The 14560-nt window shown below is 53.5% G+C and overlaps 1 long non-coding RNA gene across 2 annotated transcripts; it reads right to left on the reverse strand.

Annotated features, from left to right (window-relative positions):
• Positions 1 to 7445: 7445 nt before the first annotated feature.
• On the reverse strand, positions 7446 to 13088 carry LOC115503659. 2 transcript variants are annotated; one of them, XR_003965474.1, is made up of 5 exons: positions 12917 to 13088; positions 11861 to 11939; positions 11593 to 11723; positions 8587 to 10064; positions 7446 to 8479 (listed from the first exon to the last, which is right to left on the reverse strand). It is a non-coding gene; the product is annotated as an uncharacterized LOC115503659 (long non-coding RNA). The 2 variants fall into 2 exon arrangements; XR_003965473.1 differs by lacking the exon at positions 12917 to 13088 and having other exon boundaries at positions 11566 to 11723; positions 11861 to 12207.
• Positions 13089 to 14560: the final 1472 nt, after the last annotated feature.

Below are 14560 nucleotides of genomic sequence, written 5' to 3' on the forward strand. Positions count from 1 at the left end.
CAGTGACAGCTGGCACTTCTAGAGTGCTAACTCCAGCCAGGCCCTGCTCTGAGCCCTTTGTATCTTTTAAGACATGGAAGCCTCATAAAAGCCCGTGAGGTACTATTGTCTCTATTTTATAGCTCAAGCAACCCAGGCTCAGAGAGGGGAAGTGACTTGCCCAAGGCCACAGAGTCCGCAAAGGACAGAGCAGGGAGTCTGGACCGCCTCCGTGATGGGCATTCCAGCATCGACACTGTCCCAAGGGCTGGGCAAGGCTGAGTCTCTGCCCTGGGCCCGGTCCTGCACCTTGAGCCAGAGCCCCTGAGAACGGCGAGCGGGGGCCACCATCTGGGGAAGGGACCAGTTCTACTCAGCACAGGTGACCTCTTGGCCAGGCCACACGCAGCAACCCCAGGTTGCCAGGCCGGTCAGCTTCCAGGCCTTTGTAGGTGGTTTCCTTTGCTTGGAACCCGCTCCTCCTTCTCTCTACTGGACCAATCCCCTCTCCTGGACAACTCAAGGGCAGCGGCACCTCCTCTGGGAAGCCCTCTGGGATGTGCCCCCCGCTGAACCCCACACTTCCCCTAACGAGCCCCAAATTTGCCGCTTGCTTTCTGTGACCTTAGGCAAGTTACTGAATCTCCCTGAGCCTCACTTTACTCATCGACAAAATGAGGCCAGTGCTACCTCAAGGGGTTTTTGCAAGGATAAGGAGATAAGTCGCGCATACAGCAGGGTGTGGCCACAGTAAATGCTCACTAAAGAGGCTCATTTCGTAGCATTGATTTGTGTGCACTGGGCTGTAACTGCGTCTGTCTCTCCATCTGGACCCAGCGCTCTGCAAGAACAGAAACGGTGCCCTGTTTCCGTGCTCGTCCCAGATCCCAGCACCTGGCCTGTCCTACCGGACGTCTCAACACATATCCTACGTTCTGGATGGCTGGCCAAGGGTCCAGCTTCCTGCCCATGAACAGTGCTGAGGGCTGGGGCCCGGCGCTTGCTGAGTGTTCAGGCTGGGCTTGGCCTGCCCTGGGAGCTGCCCCTTCCTGGATGTGTGACCTTGGGCAAACCATTTAAATTAACCTCTCTGCAACTCAGTGCCCTTGTTGGCCACGTGCAGATAACAGTCATCCTGCTTCCAAGGGCTCTTATGGGCATGAACTGAACTGGGGTTTAGAAAGCACTCGAGCCCGCCCACAGTCCATACTCCATTATGAGGGTTGTTGAGAATAAAATAAACAGTTGCATCCCCTGCAAATATCAGCCTTTCTGTTGGCCAGCTCTCACTTCCCGCCCCGGGGGACCTCAGGGTCAGGGTCACAAGGAGCACCTGTTGGGGTGCCTCCCCCTGCCTGCCCTGCCCTGGGCTTTCCAGTTGTTGCCCAAGGCCCTGTTCCAGCTCCTGGGGCAGGTGATCTGTGTGCGCGGAGCAAGCCAGACGGTCCATAGGACCCAAGAGCAGAAGAAAACAGAACTTGACTTTCCGACCGATCGAACATCTTCTTCCTGACTCTGGCTCCCCACTGCCTCTGACAACATAATCAAGATACGTTTGGGGAAACTCAGTCCAAACCGGTGATTTTTCAGTCACTTTGAAGGCTCTGAGTCCCAGGAGTTGTATGACATGGTGTTTTCCCCCTTTGCTTGCCTCTGGGCTGGCCCGAGGACCCCAGGCCCACAGGGCCGATGAGGGGTGAGTAGGAGCCCGCTACAGTGATAAGACAGGTGGGGGTTGGGGGAGGTTTGGACCGAGCTGAGGCTGGTTGACGCTTCAGTCCCATCCCCCATCCCCTTCCACCTGCCCCGGTGGCGGGGCCACCCGAGTGCTGTGGTTTCCCTTTAGCTTCAAGGCTTCCTCACGTTCACTCTCGCTGTGGTTCCTCAGGCCTCCTGCTCGACGCCCAGTTGGGCACCAGCCCTCAGCTCCAAGGTCACATCACCCCCGAGAAGAGCGAGCCTCCCTGGTGGCCACAGGACACTGGGTCAATCTGAATTTCAGACAACCAACAGATAATGTTTTTGGTACGAGTACGTCCCAAATGTTGGATCTGGAATTTTTTTTAATTTTATTTTATTTTTTACATTTATTTATTGCTGAGAGACAGAGAGAGACAGAGCATGAACACGGGAGGGGCAGAGAGGGGGAGACAGAATCGGAAGCAGGCTCCAGGCTCCGAGCGGTCAGCGCAGAGCCCCACGCGGGGCTCGAACTCACGAACCGCGAGATCACGACCTGAGCCGAAGTCGGACGCCTAACCGACCTGAGCCACCCAGGCGCCCCTGGATCTGGAATTTTTATTTTGCCAAATCTGGCAGTGCGACGAGGGGGTGCCTAGCAAATCCAGCCGTGGAGGGGCTGTGGTCTCCCCTTTCCCTCAAAGCCACCAAACTCGGGGCACACGGGTGGCTCAGTCGGTTAAGTGTCCAACTCTTGCTTCCGGCTCGGGTCACGAGCTCACAGTTCGTGTGTTCGAGCCTCACGTCAGGCTCTGTGCTGACAGTGAGGCGCCCGCTTGGGATTCTCTCCCTCTCTCCCTCTCTCTGCCCCTCCCCACCTCCTTCCCTCTCTCTCTCTTTCTCAGAACAAATAAACTTTAAAAAAAAAAAAAAGAGGCTCCAAACTCCTTGGGGACCCCTTCCCTCCGCCCTCCCTCCGCCCAGCCTCACCCCCAAACTCCTTGGGGACCCCTTCCCTCCGCCCTCCCTCCGCCCAGCCTCACCCCGGGGCGGGGCGAGCCTCAAGGAGAGGTAGAGAGGAAAACCTCCATCAACTCCAACGCTCTCTCCCCATCCCCTCTCCTCTCTGGTCGCACTTGGCCTTCCCGCCCCAGTCCCTTCTGCCTCGCACCTGGCACAAGCCTTTGAACCGGCAGTTTGGGCTCTGCGTTGTAGGGGGGGGGGGTGGCAGAAAAGAGAACACACCGCCTCGAGTGAACAGCCACAAATCAGCCCTCCACGCCTTGCGGCCGCGCCCCCATCCTCTGCTTTGAGATGTACTGCGACCGGCCCATCTCACAGATGAGAGCGCCGAGGCCCAGAGAGGTCCGGTCACAGAGCATGGCAGACTGGAGGTCTCTTTCAAGCGCCCTGGGGATGCCCAGAGCAGGCGCCTGCCTCCTTGGAGACCCGGCTCCCCTGCAGCGGCTGAGTAGGCCCTGGAGGAAGGGACTGAGCTGTTGAGGCCCCAGTCCCCCCGCCCCCACCCCGGGTCCCCTAGGCCTTTTCACACGGGACCTGCTGCAGAGGCTGCCTGGTGAAGCCTCGTCCCATCCCCCTGCAGCCGGGGCCTCAGGTGACATTTCCTCTCTGAGGATCAGCCACAGCCACCGCTGGGCTGGGGGAGAGGGAGGAGAAGGGGGCCCCTTCACCCATGGGAGCCGCTCGAGGCGGCGCAGGAATGGGAAGGCCCCTGTCAAAACCGGAGCCGCTGCCCCCCAAAGCCCCAGGCGAGTCATTTCACGGCTCCAAGTCTCGGTTTCTTCATCCACAAACAAACAGGGTCAGCGATCCTTTCCACATCACAGAGCTGACGGGAGGATTAAAGGTGGTCTTCGGGGCACCCGGCTGGCTGAGTCGGTGGGGGCTGTGACTCTTGATCTCAGGGTCGTGAGTTCAAGGCCCACGTCTGGCGCATAGCTTGCTTTAAAAAAAAAAAAAAAAAAAAGGGGGGGCGCCTGGGTGGCGCAGTCGGTTAAGCGTCCGACTTCAGCCAGGTCACGATCTCGCGGTCCGTGAGTTCGAGCCCCGCGTCAGGCTCCGGGCTGATGGCTCGGAGCCTGGAGCCTGTTTCCGATTCTGTGTCTCCCTCTCTCTCTGCCCCTCCCCCGTTCATGCTCTGTCTCTCTCTGTCCCAAAAATAAACATTGAAAAAAAAAATTAAAAAAAAAAAAAAGTGAAATGGGGCGCCTGGGTGGCTCAGTCGGTTGAGTGTCCGACTTCGGCTCAGGTCGTGATCTCTCGGTTCGTGGGTTCGAGCCCCGTGTCGGGCTCTGTGCCGACAGCTCGGAGCCCGGAGCCTGCTTCGGATTCCGTGTCTCCCTCTCTCTCTGCCCCTCAAAAATAAAGAAATGTAATTTAAAAAAATTACGCTCTGCCTCTCAAAAATCACGCTCCGCCTCTCAAAAATAAAGAAATGTAATTTTTAAAAAAAGTAAAATAAAAAAAAAAATTTAAGGGGCCTGAAATAATACAAACAAACCGGGTAACGGTTAGGGTGTATTATACAGCAGCTACTGTTCTAGGCACTTTACATAATACGTTAAATTATTTAATCCTACCAGCCACCCTGGGAGGTCGGTACTATTATTATCCCCACTTTATAGACGAAGAAACGGAGGCAGAGCGATGAAGTCCCTTGCTGCTCGAGTCTGTAATTCAAACGGAGGGCTCGAGGGTCCAAGCTGTTAACAGCTACAGCTTACGTGTCAAACACACAGCACGGAGGCATCCGCTAAGTCCCCAAATCAGAGATCACCAACTGACGTGGCCCAAGAACAGACAGACGTTAGCAAAGGGAGCAGAAAAATCCAGAACACAGACCAGGGGAAGTCTGAGGCTGTGGCACCATTTCAGACTAGCAAAGAAAATACAGAGTATTCACTAAACGGCAGCGGGACAAGGCTTTGCCATCTGGGAAAAAAAAATAATAATAATAAATAAATAAATACGTAAATAAATACACAAGCGGCTGTGCCAGAGGTCACACCTTACACTGAATCACACTGAAAATTTAGATGAAAGCCATAAACCACTAGGTAAAAATACAAAACTTCTCCAGGCAAAAGCCCCAGCGAGATAAAGCGGCGATCGAGAAGTAACAGAGGTGGGTTCCCTCGGTGACGATTCATCAAGCTGCACGCTTCTGATCTGGTGCTTTGCTGTGTATGTTATACTTCCGAGGTCTTTGTGTTTGCTTGCTTGCTTGGGTATAAACAGAGCCAAACCGGGAAAATACGTTTGTTCCCTCAAATCACCCACAGAGACTCGATTTTCCTAATATCTAAAGTGTTCCTGGGAAGAAACACGAAAAAAAAAAAAAAAAAAAAACCTACTCGAAAAAAAGACAATGGACACAAAGGGATCACAGAAAATACAGATGACTTTTGTCTCTTCTTCATGACAAAAGCAACGCAAATTAGAACTGCACTCGGATGCCACTTTTGACCCGACAGTTGGGCAAGAAATTCAAGAGTTCAATAGCACTCTGAGTTGGCAAGGATGTGGGGAGACAGGCCCTGTCGGATACTGCTTGTGGGGGTGTCGGCTGGCCCCCTCCCCCAAAGGGGAATTTGGCAACATCTATCAGAATCACACATGCTTGTTCACTTTGACCAAATGACTCCACTTCTAGGGATTCGTTATACAGAGATACTCCCACATACGCTAAATGACTTATGTATAAGACTGTTCAGTGCAACTTTTTTTTTTTTTTTGGTAAATTTTTGGAAACAATCTAAAATGTCCATTTCTGGAGGGGCACCGGGTGGCTCAGTCACTTAAGCATCCGACTTCAGCTCAGGTCATGAGCTCCTGGTTTGTGAGTTCGAGCCCCACATCGGGCTCTGTACGGACAGCTCAGAGCCTGGAGCCTGCTTCGGTTTCTGGGTCTCCCTCTCTCCCTGCTCTGTCTCTCTGTCTCTCTCTCTCAAAAGTGAATAAACATTTTAAAAAATGTGTTAAATAATGTTTTAACAAATAAAATTCATACGGACTCTCACGGGACCCCGAATAGCCAAAATCATCTTGAAAAAGAACAGCAAAGTTCAAAGATTCACACTTCCCGACTTCAAAACTTATTACAAGGCTACATTAATCAAAACAGTGTGGTGCTGGCATAAAGACAGACATATAGGGGCGCCTGGGTGGCTCAGTCGGTCAAGGGTCCGACTTCAGCTCAGGACACGATCTCGCGGTCCGTGAGTTCGAGCCCCGCGTCGGGCTCTGTGCTGACAGCTCAGAGCCTGGAGCCTGTTTCGGATTCTGTGTCTCCCTCTCTCTGACCCTCCCCCGTTCATGCTCTGTCTCTCTCTGTCTCAAAAATCAATAAACGTTAAAAAAAAAAAAAAAAGACAGACACTGGTGTTGGGGAAACTGGATAGCCACATGTAAAATAAATAAATAAATAAATAATAACTCAAAATGGATTAAGATCGACTATAACACCTAAAACTAGGGGCACCTGGGTGGCTCAGTCGGTTAAGCATCCGACTTCGGCTCTGGTCGTGATCTCGAGGTTCGTGAGTTCGAGCCCCACGTCTCTGCTGACCGCTCAGAGCGTGGAGCCTGCTTCCGATTCTGTCTCCCTCTCTCTCTGCCCCTCCCCCACTCACACTCTGTCTCTCTCAAAAATAAATACAATTAAAACAAATAAACATTAAAAAAAGACCTAAAGCGGGGCGCCTGGGTGGCGCAGTCGGTTAAGCGTCCGACTTCAGCCAGGTCACGATCTCGCGGTCCGTGAGTTCGAGACCCGCGTCGGGCCCTGGGCTGATGGCTCAGAGCCTGGAGCCTGTTTCCGATTCTGTGTCTGCCTCTCCCTCTGCCCCTCCCCCGTTCATGCTCTGTCTCTCTCTGTCGCAAAAATAAATAAACGTTGAAAAAAAAAAAAAAAAAAAAAAAAAAAAAAAAAGACCTAAAGCTATAAAAATCCTAGGCAGAGGGAAACAAACATGAGAAAAGCTTCATGACATCGGATTTAGCAATGATTTCTTGGATATGATGCAAAAGGCTTAGCAACAAAAGCACAAACAAATACATGGGACCACATCAAACTTAAAAGCTTCTGTGCATCAGGGCACCTGGGTGGCTCAGTAGGTTGAGTGTCTGACTTCGGCTCAGGTCGAGATCTCACAGTTCATGGGTTCGAGCCCCGCATCAGGTTCTGTGCTGACAGCTCAGAGCCTGGAGCCTGCTCTGGATTCTGTGTCTCCCTCTCTCTCTCTGCCCCTCCTTCACTCACTCTGTCTCTCTCTCTCTAAAAGGAATAAACATTAAAAAAAAAAAAAGCTTCTGTGCATCGGGGGGAGCCTGGGTGGCTCAGTCAGTTAAGCATCTGACTCTTGGTTTCAGCTCAGGTCATAATCTCACAGTTCTTGAACTCGAGCCCTGCATCAGGCTCTGTGCTGACAGTGCAGAACCTGCTTGGGATTCTCTCTCACTCGGTCTCTGTCCCTCCCTCACTCGTGCTGTCTCTCAAAATATAAATAAATAACAAATAAATAAATGAAACCTTCTGTGCATCAAAAGACAAAATCAATGCAGTGAAAAGGCAACACACAAAATGGGAGAAAATATTTGCAGATCATACATCTGAAAAGGCGTTAATATCCTGAATATATAAAGAGCTCCCACAATTCAACAACAAAAAAGCAACTAGATTTTTTTAAATGGGCGAAGAATTTGAACAGACATTTCTCCAAAGACAATATACACATGGCCAACATGCACATGAAAAGACGCTCAACATCACTAATAATGAGGGAAATGCAAATTAAAACCACAATGAGCTATCCCCTCATCGACACGAAGATGACTGCTCTAAAAAAAATAGCAAATAACAAGCGGTGACAAGGATGCAGAGGAATTGGAACCCTTCCGCCCTGCCGGTAGGAATGTAAAATCGTGCAGCTGTTATGGAAAATAGCATGCAGGTTTTAAAAAAAAATTTTTTTTAAATGATCCAGCAATTCCACTTTGGGCATACACCCGGAAGAACGGAAACAGAATCTCAAAGAGACATTTGCACATTCGTGTTCATATCAGCATTATGTTCCCAATAGCCGAGACGGAGAAGCGGGCTTTGAGTCCACGAAAGTATGAACGGATGAAGAAAACGTGGTGTGTATATATATATATTCAACGGGATATTATGCAGCCTTAACAAGTTAGGAAATCATGTCACGTGCCACCACACGGATGAGCCTTGGGGACACGCTGAGCTTTCTGTCACAAAAAGACAAATAGCATATGATTCCCATGATACGAGGCACGTCAAGTATTCAAATGCATAGAAACAGAAAGTAGAACGGTGTTTGCCAGGGGCTGGGGGGAGGGGGGCCCGGGGAGGTGCTGTTTAATGGGTACAGAGCTGGAGTTTTGCAAGAAGAAAACGTTCTGGAGATCTGTTGCCCAACGATGTGAATACACTTCACGCTATTCGACTGTACCCTGAGAAATGATTGGAGGGTGAATTTTGTGTCATGTCTGTGTGTGTGTGTGTGTGTGTGTGTGTTTACCACAATAAAAAAAAAAAATTAAACACTGCGGTGGGCCACCAGTTTGCAATCTCTCCTTTAGACAGTGCTTCCCCGGGGGGCCGGGCAGGTATTCTTTGCTGGGACTGCAAGAACCGTGGGGAGCTCATCACGGGGGGGGGGGGGGGGGCTGACATGCTCCGCTCGAGCTGTCTCTTACTTGCTTCACTCAACACCTCCCAGGCGCCGACCGCACGCCAAGCTCCAGGCCCCGGAGCGACAGAGATGAGTGGGGAGCTCGCAGCCTAGAGGGAACAGATGACAGACACTGAATGCGCGAAAGGATCAGCGCTCACGATACCAATTCCATGGGGTTACAGGATACAGGGTGACGGGAAGGGCGCGAGATTACATGGGGCAGACCGGAAGGGCTCTGAGAAGGGGAACTTCATCTGAGATCCCAGCGTCAGAAGATCCGGGGCCTGTGAGGACGGGAGAGAGCTCCAGGAGGAGGGAGAGTGGTGCCAAGGCCTGGAGACAGGGGCCTGCGTGGCTGGCTCGCAGCGGGGCGAGAGCAGGAAGGCCTGACTCAGGAGCCGGCCGGGGAGGATGGCTGGCGTGCCACCAGCAGCCCCGTGTGCACGAAACAGATAAAACCCAGTCTTTTATCAGCATAAACTTGTTTTGTGAGTTCACATGTGTCACTCTCTTTCAGGCTGCAAAAAACGCATCAGGACGCGAAACGGTATTGTCCTAGAGAAAGCCTGGGTCGACAGAGGTCCTCAAAGTCTCGTATTTGTCTCCACACACCCACTGGCTGCTGGATCTCTGAATTAGCCCCCTGGCGTGATTTAAAAGCCACTGATCTGCTTGGGCGCCATCACCCCCACTCGGCAGAGGGGTGTACTGAGGCCCAGAGTGGGGAAGGAGCTCCAAGCAAGCGCAGGGCTGAGCAGAAGTCAGGCCTGGAGGAGAGGGGCTCCTGGCTCCGGGGTCAGGGGTCTGGAGGCCCTTACTTACTACGTGTGGCTTGCGGGGGGGGGGGGGGGCTCACTTCCTTTACGCGGAGGACCTCCTCCCCCCCTCTTGGGCATGAGGCCCGGGACGGGGGAGGACGGCTGGGGCTCAAGCCAATGGCTTGCTGCCTGGGCTGGGTGTGTCTGGACACGGCGGGCACCTGCTCGGCAGGACCGTCCCCTCACTTCCTGCTGGTCTTTTGAGCCCACTTCGGCCCTCTCGCATGATCCTCTGGGCCTGGCCCTCCATCTGCGGAGTCTCTGAATCAGACAGCCCCGGATACTTTCTACGGCTTGCTCCCAGGATCTCTGAAGGACTGGACGGTCTCTGGGGCTCTGGTGGCCCTTTGATCATCCCTATAGCCCATGCGGTGGCCGCTGGGGTCCCAGATCCGCCGCTGACTGGCCACGTGGTTTGGGCAGGCGGTTGAGAGCTCTGCCTGGCTGGGAGGGACGTCGGCAGAGCCAGGAAAGCGTTCTCGGTCCCTCTGGGGTTCCTAAGACTCGATTCCGAATCCACATGTAGGACTCTTACCACATCCATAAACTGCCCAAACCAAGTCTCTTGTTACTTTTCTTTAAAATGATTTCCTTTTTACAAGGAAAGTCATTTCAAAGGCAACTACGTGTCGCAGTCCCACAGAGCCTTTCTCTGTAACCAGAATCAGAATTGAGAAGAAAATGCCTTTCTCTCCCCGGGATTTAAGGTTGGGGGGGGGTTGGTTAACGCTGCCTCTGTTTCAAATGGGCGCATATACGGCACCCCCAGACTTGGGCCACGACCGGCCTAATTCAGAGTCCTGTCCCGTGGAGGATTCCCAGCTGCGTGATCTTGGGCAGACCATTCAACTTCTCTGTGCCTCAGTTTCCCCACCTGGAAAATAATAACAGTACCCACCTCGCAGGGGTGTTGTGAGGGTTCAAGCAGGGAGTATAGACAAGACGTGTGGCAGAGAAAGTGCCACCAAGCAGGTGTTGAACGCGGAAGCCCACTGTGGTACAGAGGGGATGACGAATGAGGTGCAGGGAGGGGAAAAGACGGGCTCAGGAGCACCTGGGAGCCACGCTCCCCTCAGCCCCTCTCAGTCCCAGTCAGCCTCACCCGCCGACTTCCCTGCACATGCCCTCGCTTCTGTCCCTCATCCCCAATCTCCCTGAGCCCCTGCTCTGGCCAGGCTGTTCGATTAACTTCTCGATTAACTTCTCTTCTCGCTCGCACCAACCCCACGAGGGAGGTGGTTCATCGGACCCACTCCACAGAAGGGGAAGCCGAGGCCCGGGGAGGGGACATAATTCCTCTGCCTGTCTCTGCGTGCACCAGGGTAGGAGGAAGACGCAGGGGATTCTGGGCTCCCCCACCCCCATCCAGCCCCAGCGCCCCCCCCCCCACGCATTATCTCTAGGCGGCAGCAGCTGAGCCTCCCAGTATCTCTCTGATCCCCCAAATTTCCGGTTCCCCAAAGACAACTCAGGATGTGGGGAGGGAGGGGCAGGGAGAGGAGGAGGGAGACAGAGAACAAGAGAGAGATCACAGAGAGAGACAGAGAACCACAGAGAGATGAGAGACAGACGGAGGCACAGAGAGGAAAGAGACAGAGAGACTATCGGAGACAGAGAGCCGCACAGAGACAGAGAGACGGATGAGAGATAGAGATTCCAAGACAGAGGAGAAACAGATTGAGGCAGACAGAGGTGGAGAGAGAGAGAGAGAGGGGAGGGGTGCCCCAAAGACACAGAGCCAAAGGAGGCAAGAGAGGAGCCCCAGAGCTGAGGCAAAACTGAAAGCGGCAGGCGGGAGAGGGAGGCGATCAGGGTTGGGGTGTGAGGCACGGGGTGTTGGGGAGCGTCCGGAAACAGAAAGAAATTGGCGAGTGTGGGAGCCAGATGGGAGAAGGTGAGGAAAGCTCAGGGGCCCGCCCGCGCAGGTGCAGGGGGGAGGGGAAGGGGGGCCCCCCCCGCCGGGCCCAGGCAAGAGGGGCCCTGGGGGAAGGAGACCAGAGGCCTCCCCTTCCCCATCTTTCTCAGAGCCCCCACGACGCCACAGATGCCCCAAGCGTCCGCCCGCTGGGCTTACGAAGCCCTGTGTCCTTGAGAAGAAGGACTGTGCTCAGGCCCGGCCCTGGAGTCCCCGCCGGCCCAGGAGATGCCCGGCCGGGGGCGGGGGCGGCGGGCGGGTTCTGAGTGGCCCACCACGCTCGGGGCCAGAGGTGGACAGAGGCCCGAGGAGGGACCTGGTGGGCACAGAGGAGGCACTCGGGAACAGGGGTTGCCCGGGCACTCAGGGAGGGAGCGCCAGCGCCCTGCTGGGTCTGGCCACGGTGCCCTCTCCGAGCCTCAGTTTCCCCGTTTGTACAAAGGTGGCAATAAGAGCTCACTCGGGTCACAGTAAGGACCAAACGTACGTGGAGTGCATGGCAGGGCACGACACACGTAAGTGGCTGACGGTGGGCCCGTTGAAGGTCGAAGCGCCACAGCATCCTGTCTCGATGAGTCAGGGCCCCTTCATTTGCAAACGACAGAAGTCCAGCTGGAGCTGAGCCAAGTGAGGGAGGGTGTTAGTAACTCCAGTAACTGAACACTTCATGGGTGGATCCAGTTTCAGGCCCAGACGGATCCAGGACCCCAACCCACATTCCCAAGAAGCTTTCTCCTCGACCTGGCACCACTCACCTCGGTGCTGCCTTCTCTCTCGTGGGTGCCCTTCCCCTGGTGGCCTCTGGTCACTCCAGGCTCCTCTGTCCTCTGTTGACTAGTCCCAGAAGAGAGAGAGAGCCTTAGTCCCTCGAGTTTGAGCAAAAGTCCCTGTGCGGAGCCTAATTCCACTCTCTGTGGAATGGCTCTTTTCGTTTGCCTCTGTGTTTTCTCCTCTGGTGCTAACTTTTAACCAGTTCGTCGCCTCCCTCCCTCCACCCAAAGCAGGCTGCGCTTGCATAAATAACTTTGGAATTTGCTGTGTGACCTTAAGCACATCCTTAACCTCTCTGAACCTTTTTCCTTTTCTTTTTCTTTTTTTCTTTTTTTTAATGTTTATTTTTAAGAGAGAGAGAGAGAGAGAGAGAGAGAGAGTGGGGGAGGGGCAGAGAGAGAGGGAGACACAGAATCGGAAGCAGGCTCCAGGCTCTGAGCTGTCAGCACAGGGCCCGACGCGGGGCTCACACTCACGAGCTCTGAGATCATGGCCTGAGCCCAAGTCGGACGCTTAACTGGCTGGGCCACCCAGGCGTCCCCACTTTTTTCCTTTTCCACAAGAGGGGCCCCTCATATCTTAGACAGGTGTGTTGTGAAACTCACTGAAAGAATGAGTGTGGCACACACACAATAAATGTGGAACAAATTCATCTCAACAGCTGTCCCCCCTTCTACCAGCAATAGCCCCTAATCTTGGGTGCCTTCTCATTTCCAGAACCTCAGAATTGCGGGTGGAGTATACACCACAGGCCTAAGTCGGTGGGCACAGGATACCTTCCTGGCCAGCGACTGGCTCCGGAAGTCATGTGTCCCAAGCCAGGGCAGTTAGAGGGAGTGTAGGGCTTTTGCTGGAGATGCTCGGACCTCTGCCCCCCCCCCCCCGCCCCGGCATGTGCGGAAACACACGGTGTCTGTATCCCGAGCCGCTAGACCTGTCACATGACCACACAAGGAGACGAAAGCTACGGGCCACACAGAAAGGAGAGCTGAGGAGAAAGAAGTTGGCGATAATATTTAGGCCTCTGACCCCAGCCACACCTGTTTCCGAGTTTCTCAGCAACGAGGGACCGGGATCCCCTCCCTTTTCTTCCGGGGATACCTTTTCGGGCTACGGACCCCGGAATAAGAAGGCTTTGAAAAGTGAGATCCATGGGGCGCCTGGGCGGCTCAGTTGGTTAAACATCCGACTTTGGCTCAGGTCACAATCTCGCAGTTCAGGAGTTCGAGCCCCGTGTCGTCACTGTGCTGACAGTTCAGAGCCTGGAGCCTGCTTCCGATTCTGTGTGTCTCTCCTCTCGGCCCCTCCCCTGCTTGTGCTCTGTCTCTCAAAAATAAATAAACATTAAAAAATTGTTTTTAAAAAGAAGCAATCAATGGCTTCAGGACCACTGCTCCGGGTGCTTAGGTGGGCTATCAGAACCCAACTTTCTTTTTATTTTTTAATTTTTTTTAATGCATATTTATTTTTGAGAGAGAGAGAGAGACAGAGTGCAAGTTGGGGGAGGGGCAGAGAGAGACAGGGAGACACGAATCCGAAGGAGGCTCCAGGCTCCGAGCTGTCAGCACAGAGCCCAATGCAGGGCTCAAACTCACGAGCGGTAAGATCATGACCTGAGCCGAAGTCCGATGCTTAACCCATCGAGCCACTCAGGCGCCCCAAGAACTCAACTTTTCTATTTCTATTTCTATTTGGTCCACACTGCTTTCCTCTGTGGTGCCTTCTTTCACCAGCATGCTCTCTCCAAGCAGAAGCCTGCAAACGTTGCAAGCCTGCATCCCCCCAGCGGCCCCCTCAATGGATAAACAGCTTCTCTTTGCCAGGAGTTCCGACCAAAAGTCTCAGGAAGGTGTCTCATTGGCCCGAATTGGGTCACGTGTTCCACTATCAACCAATTACTGAGGCCAGAAGGTGGGCTATAATGATTGGCCCATCCTGGGTCACAGTCACATCCAAGCTTGGCCCCCACCTGAGTCCTGTAAACATTTCCAATGCAAATCTGGTGGTGGCTTTGGAAGAAAGCAGCATGCGGGGAAGGTGAAAACAAAAGATGTCCTCTATAGATGTTAAAAGGTGGTCTGCGAATTGCTAATAATAACTTTTTTTCTCCCTGAAGTCAAATAAGTTCAGGAAGCACCAGGTTTGGTAAAGAGAAACAAAGATACTTATCACAGGATGTCTCCTGAGCCATGAACTCATTAACGTGCATTTTGTCTCTGCAACGGAGGAGCGTGAGACAACTTTTCCCAGGCTCTCCCGACCACAGAATTCTTTCCTGAGAAGCTGCTCCCAGGACTCATGGGCCACATGGTGCATTTGGGGGAAAACAACACCGAACACCACGAAGAGCCCAAGGTCCCGTGGCAGTCACCGTCAATGCCTTGTACAAGAAAAAAAAAATTATTTCTGCTCCCAGCTTCCATCCGCAGGGATTCTTTCTACCGGCCACCCCAGTGGGCAAAGATACCCCAGCCCCAGCCCCATAGATCTCATTGCATTGACTCTGTCCTGGCTGGCTCGTCGACCGGTGGAAGCAAAGCCATGTAATCTCGCTGGTCCAAGAGGCAAAAATGGGAAGCTGCTTAGTTAGTGCTTCAGGGAATGCCCCTACCCCCAATCGACCAAGGCAAGGACTGGAGTCACCTTGGACGTCCCCATGCCTCCCAGCACAACCTGTCACCACG

Source organism: Lynx canadensis, chromosome E3 (genome assembly GCF_007474595.2).
Source record: "Lynx canadensis isolate LIC74 chromosome E3, mLynCan4.pri.v2, whole genome shotgun sequence".
NCBI classification, from domain to species: Eukaryota; Metazoa; Chordata; class Mammalia; order Carnivora; family Felidae; genus Lynx; species Lynx canadensis.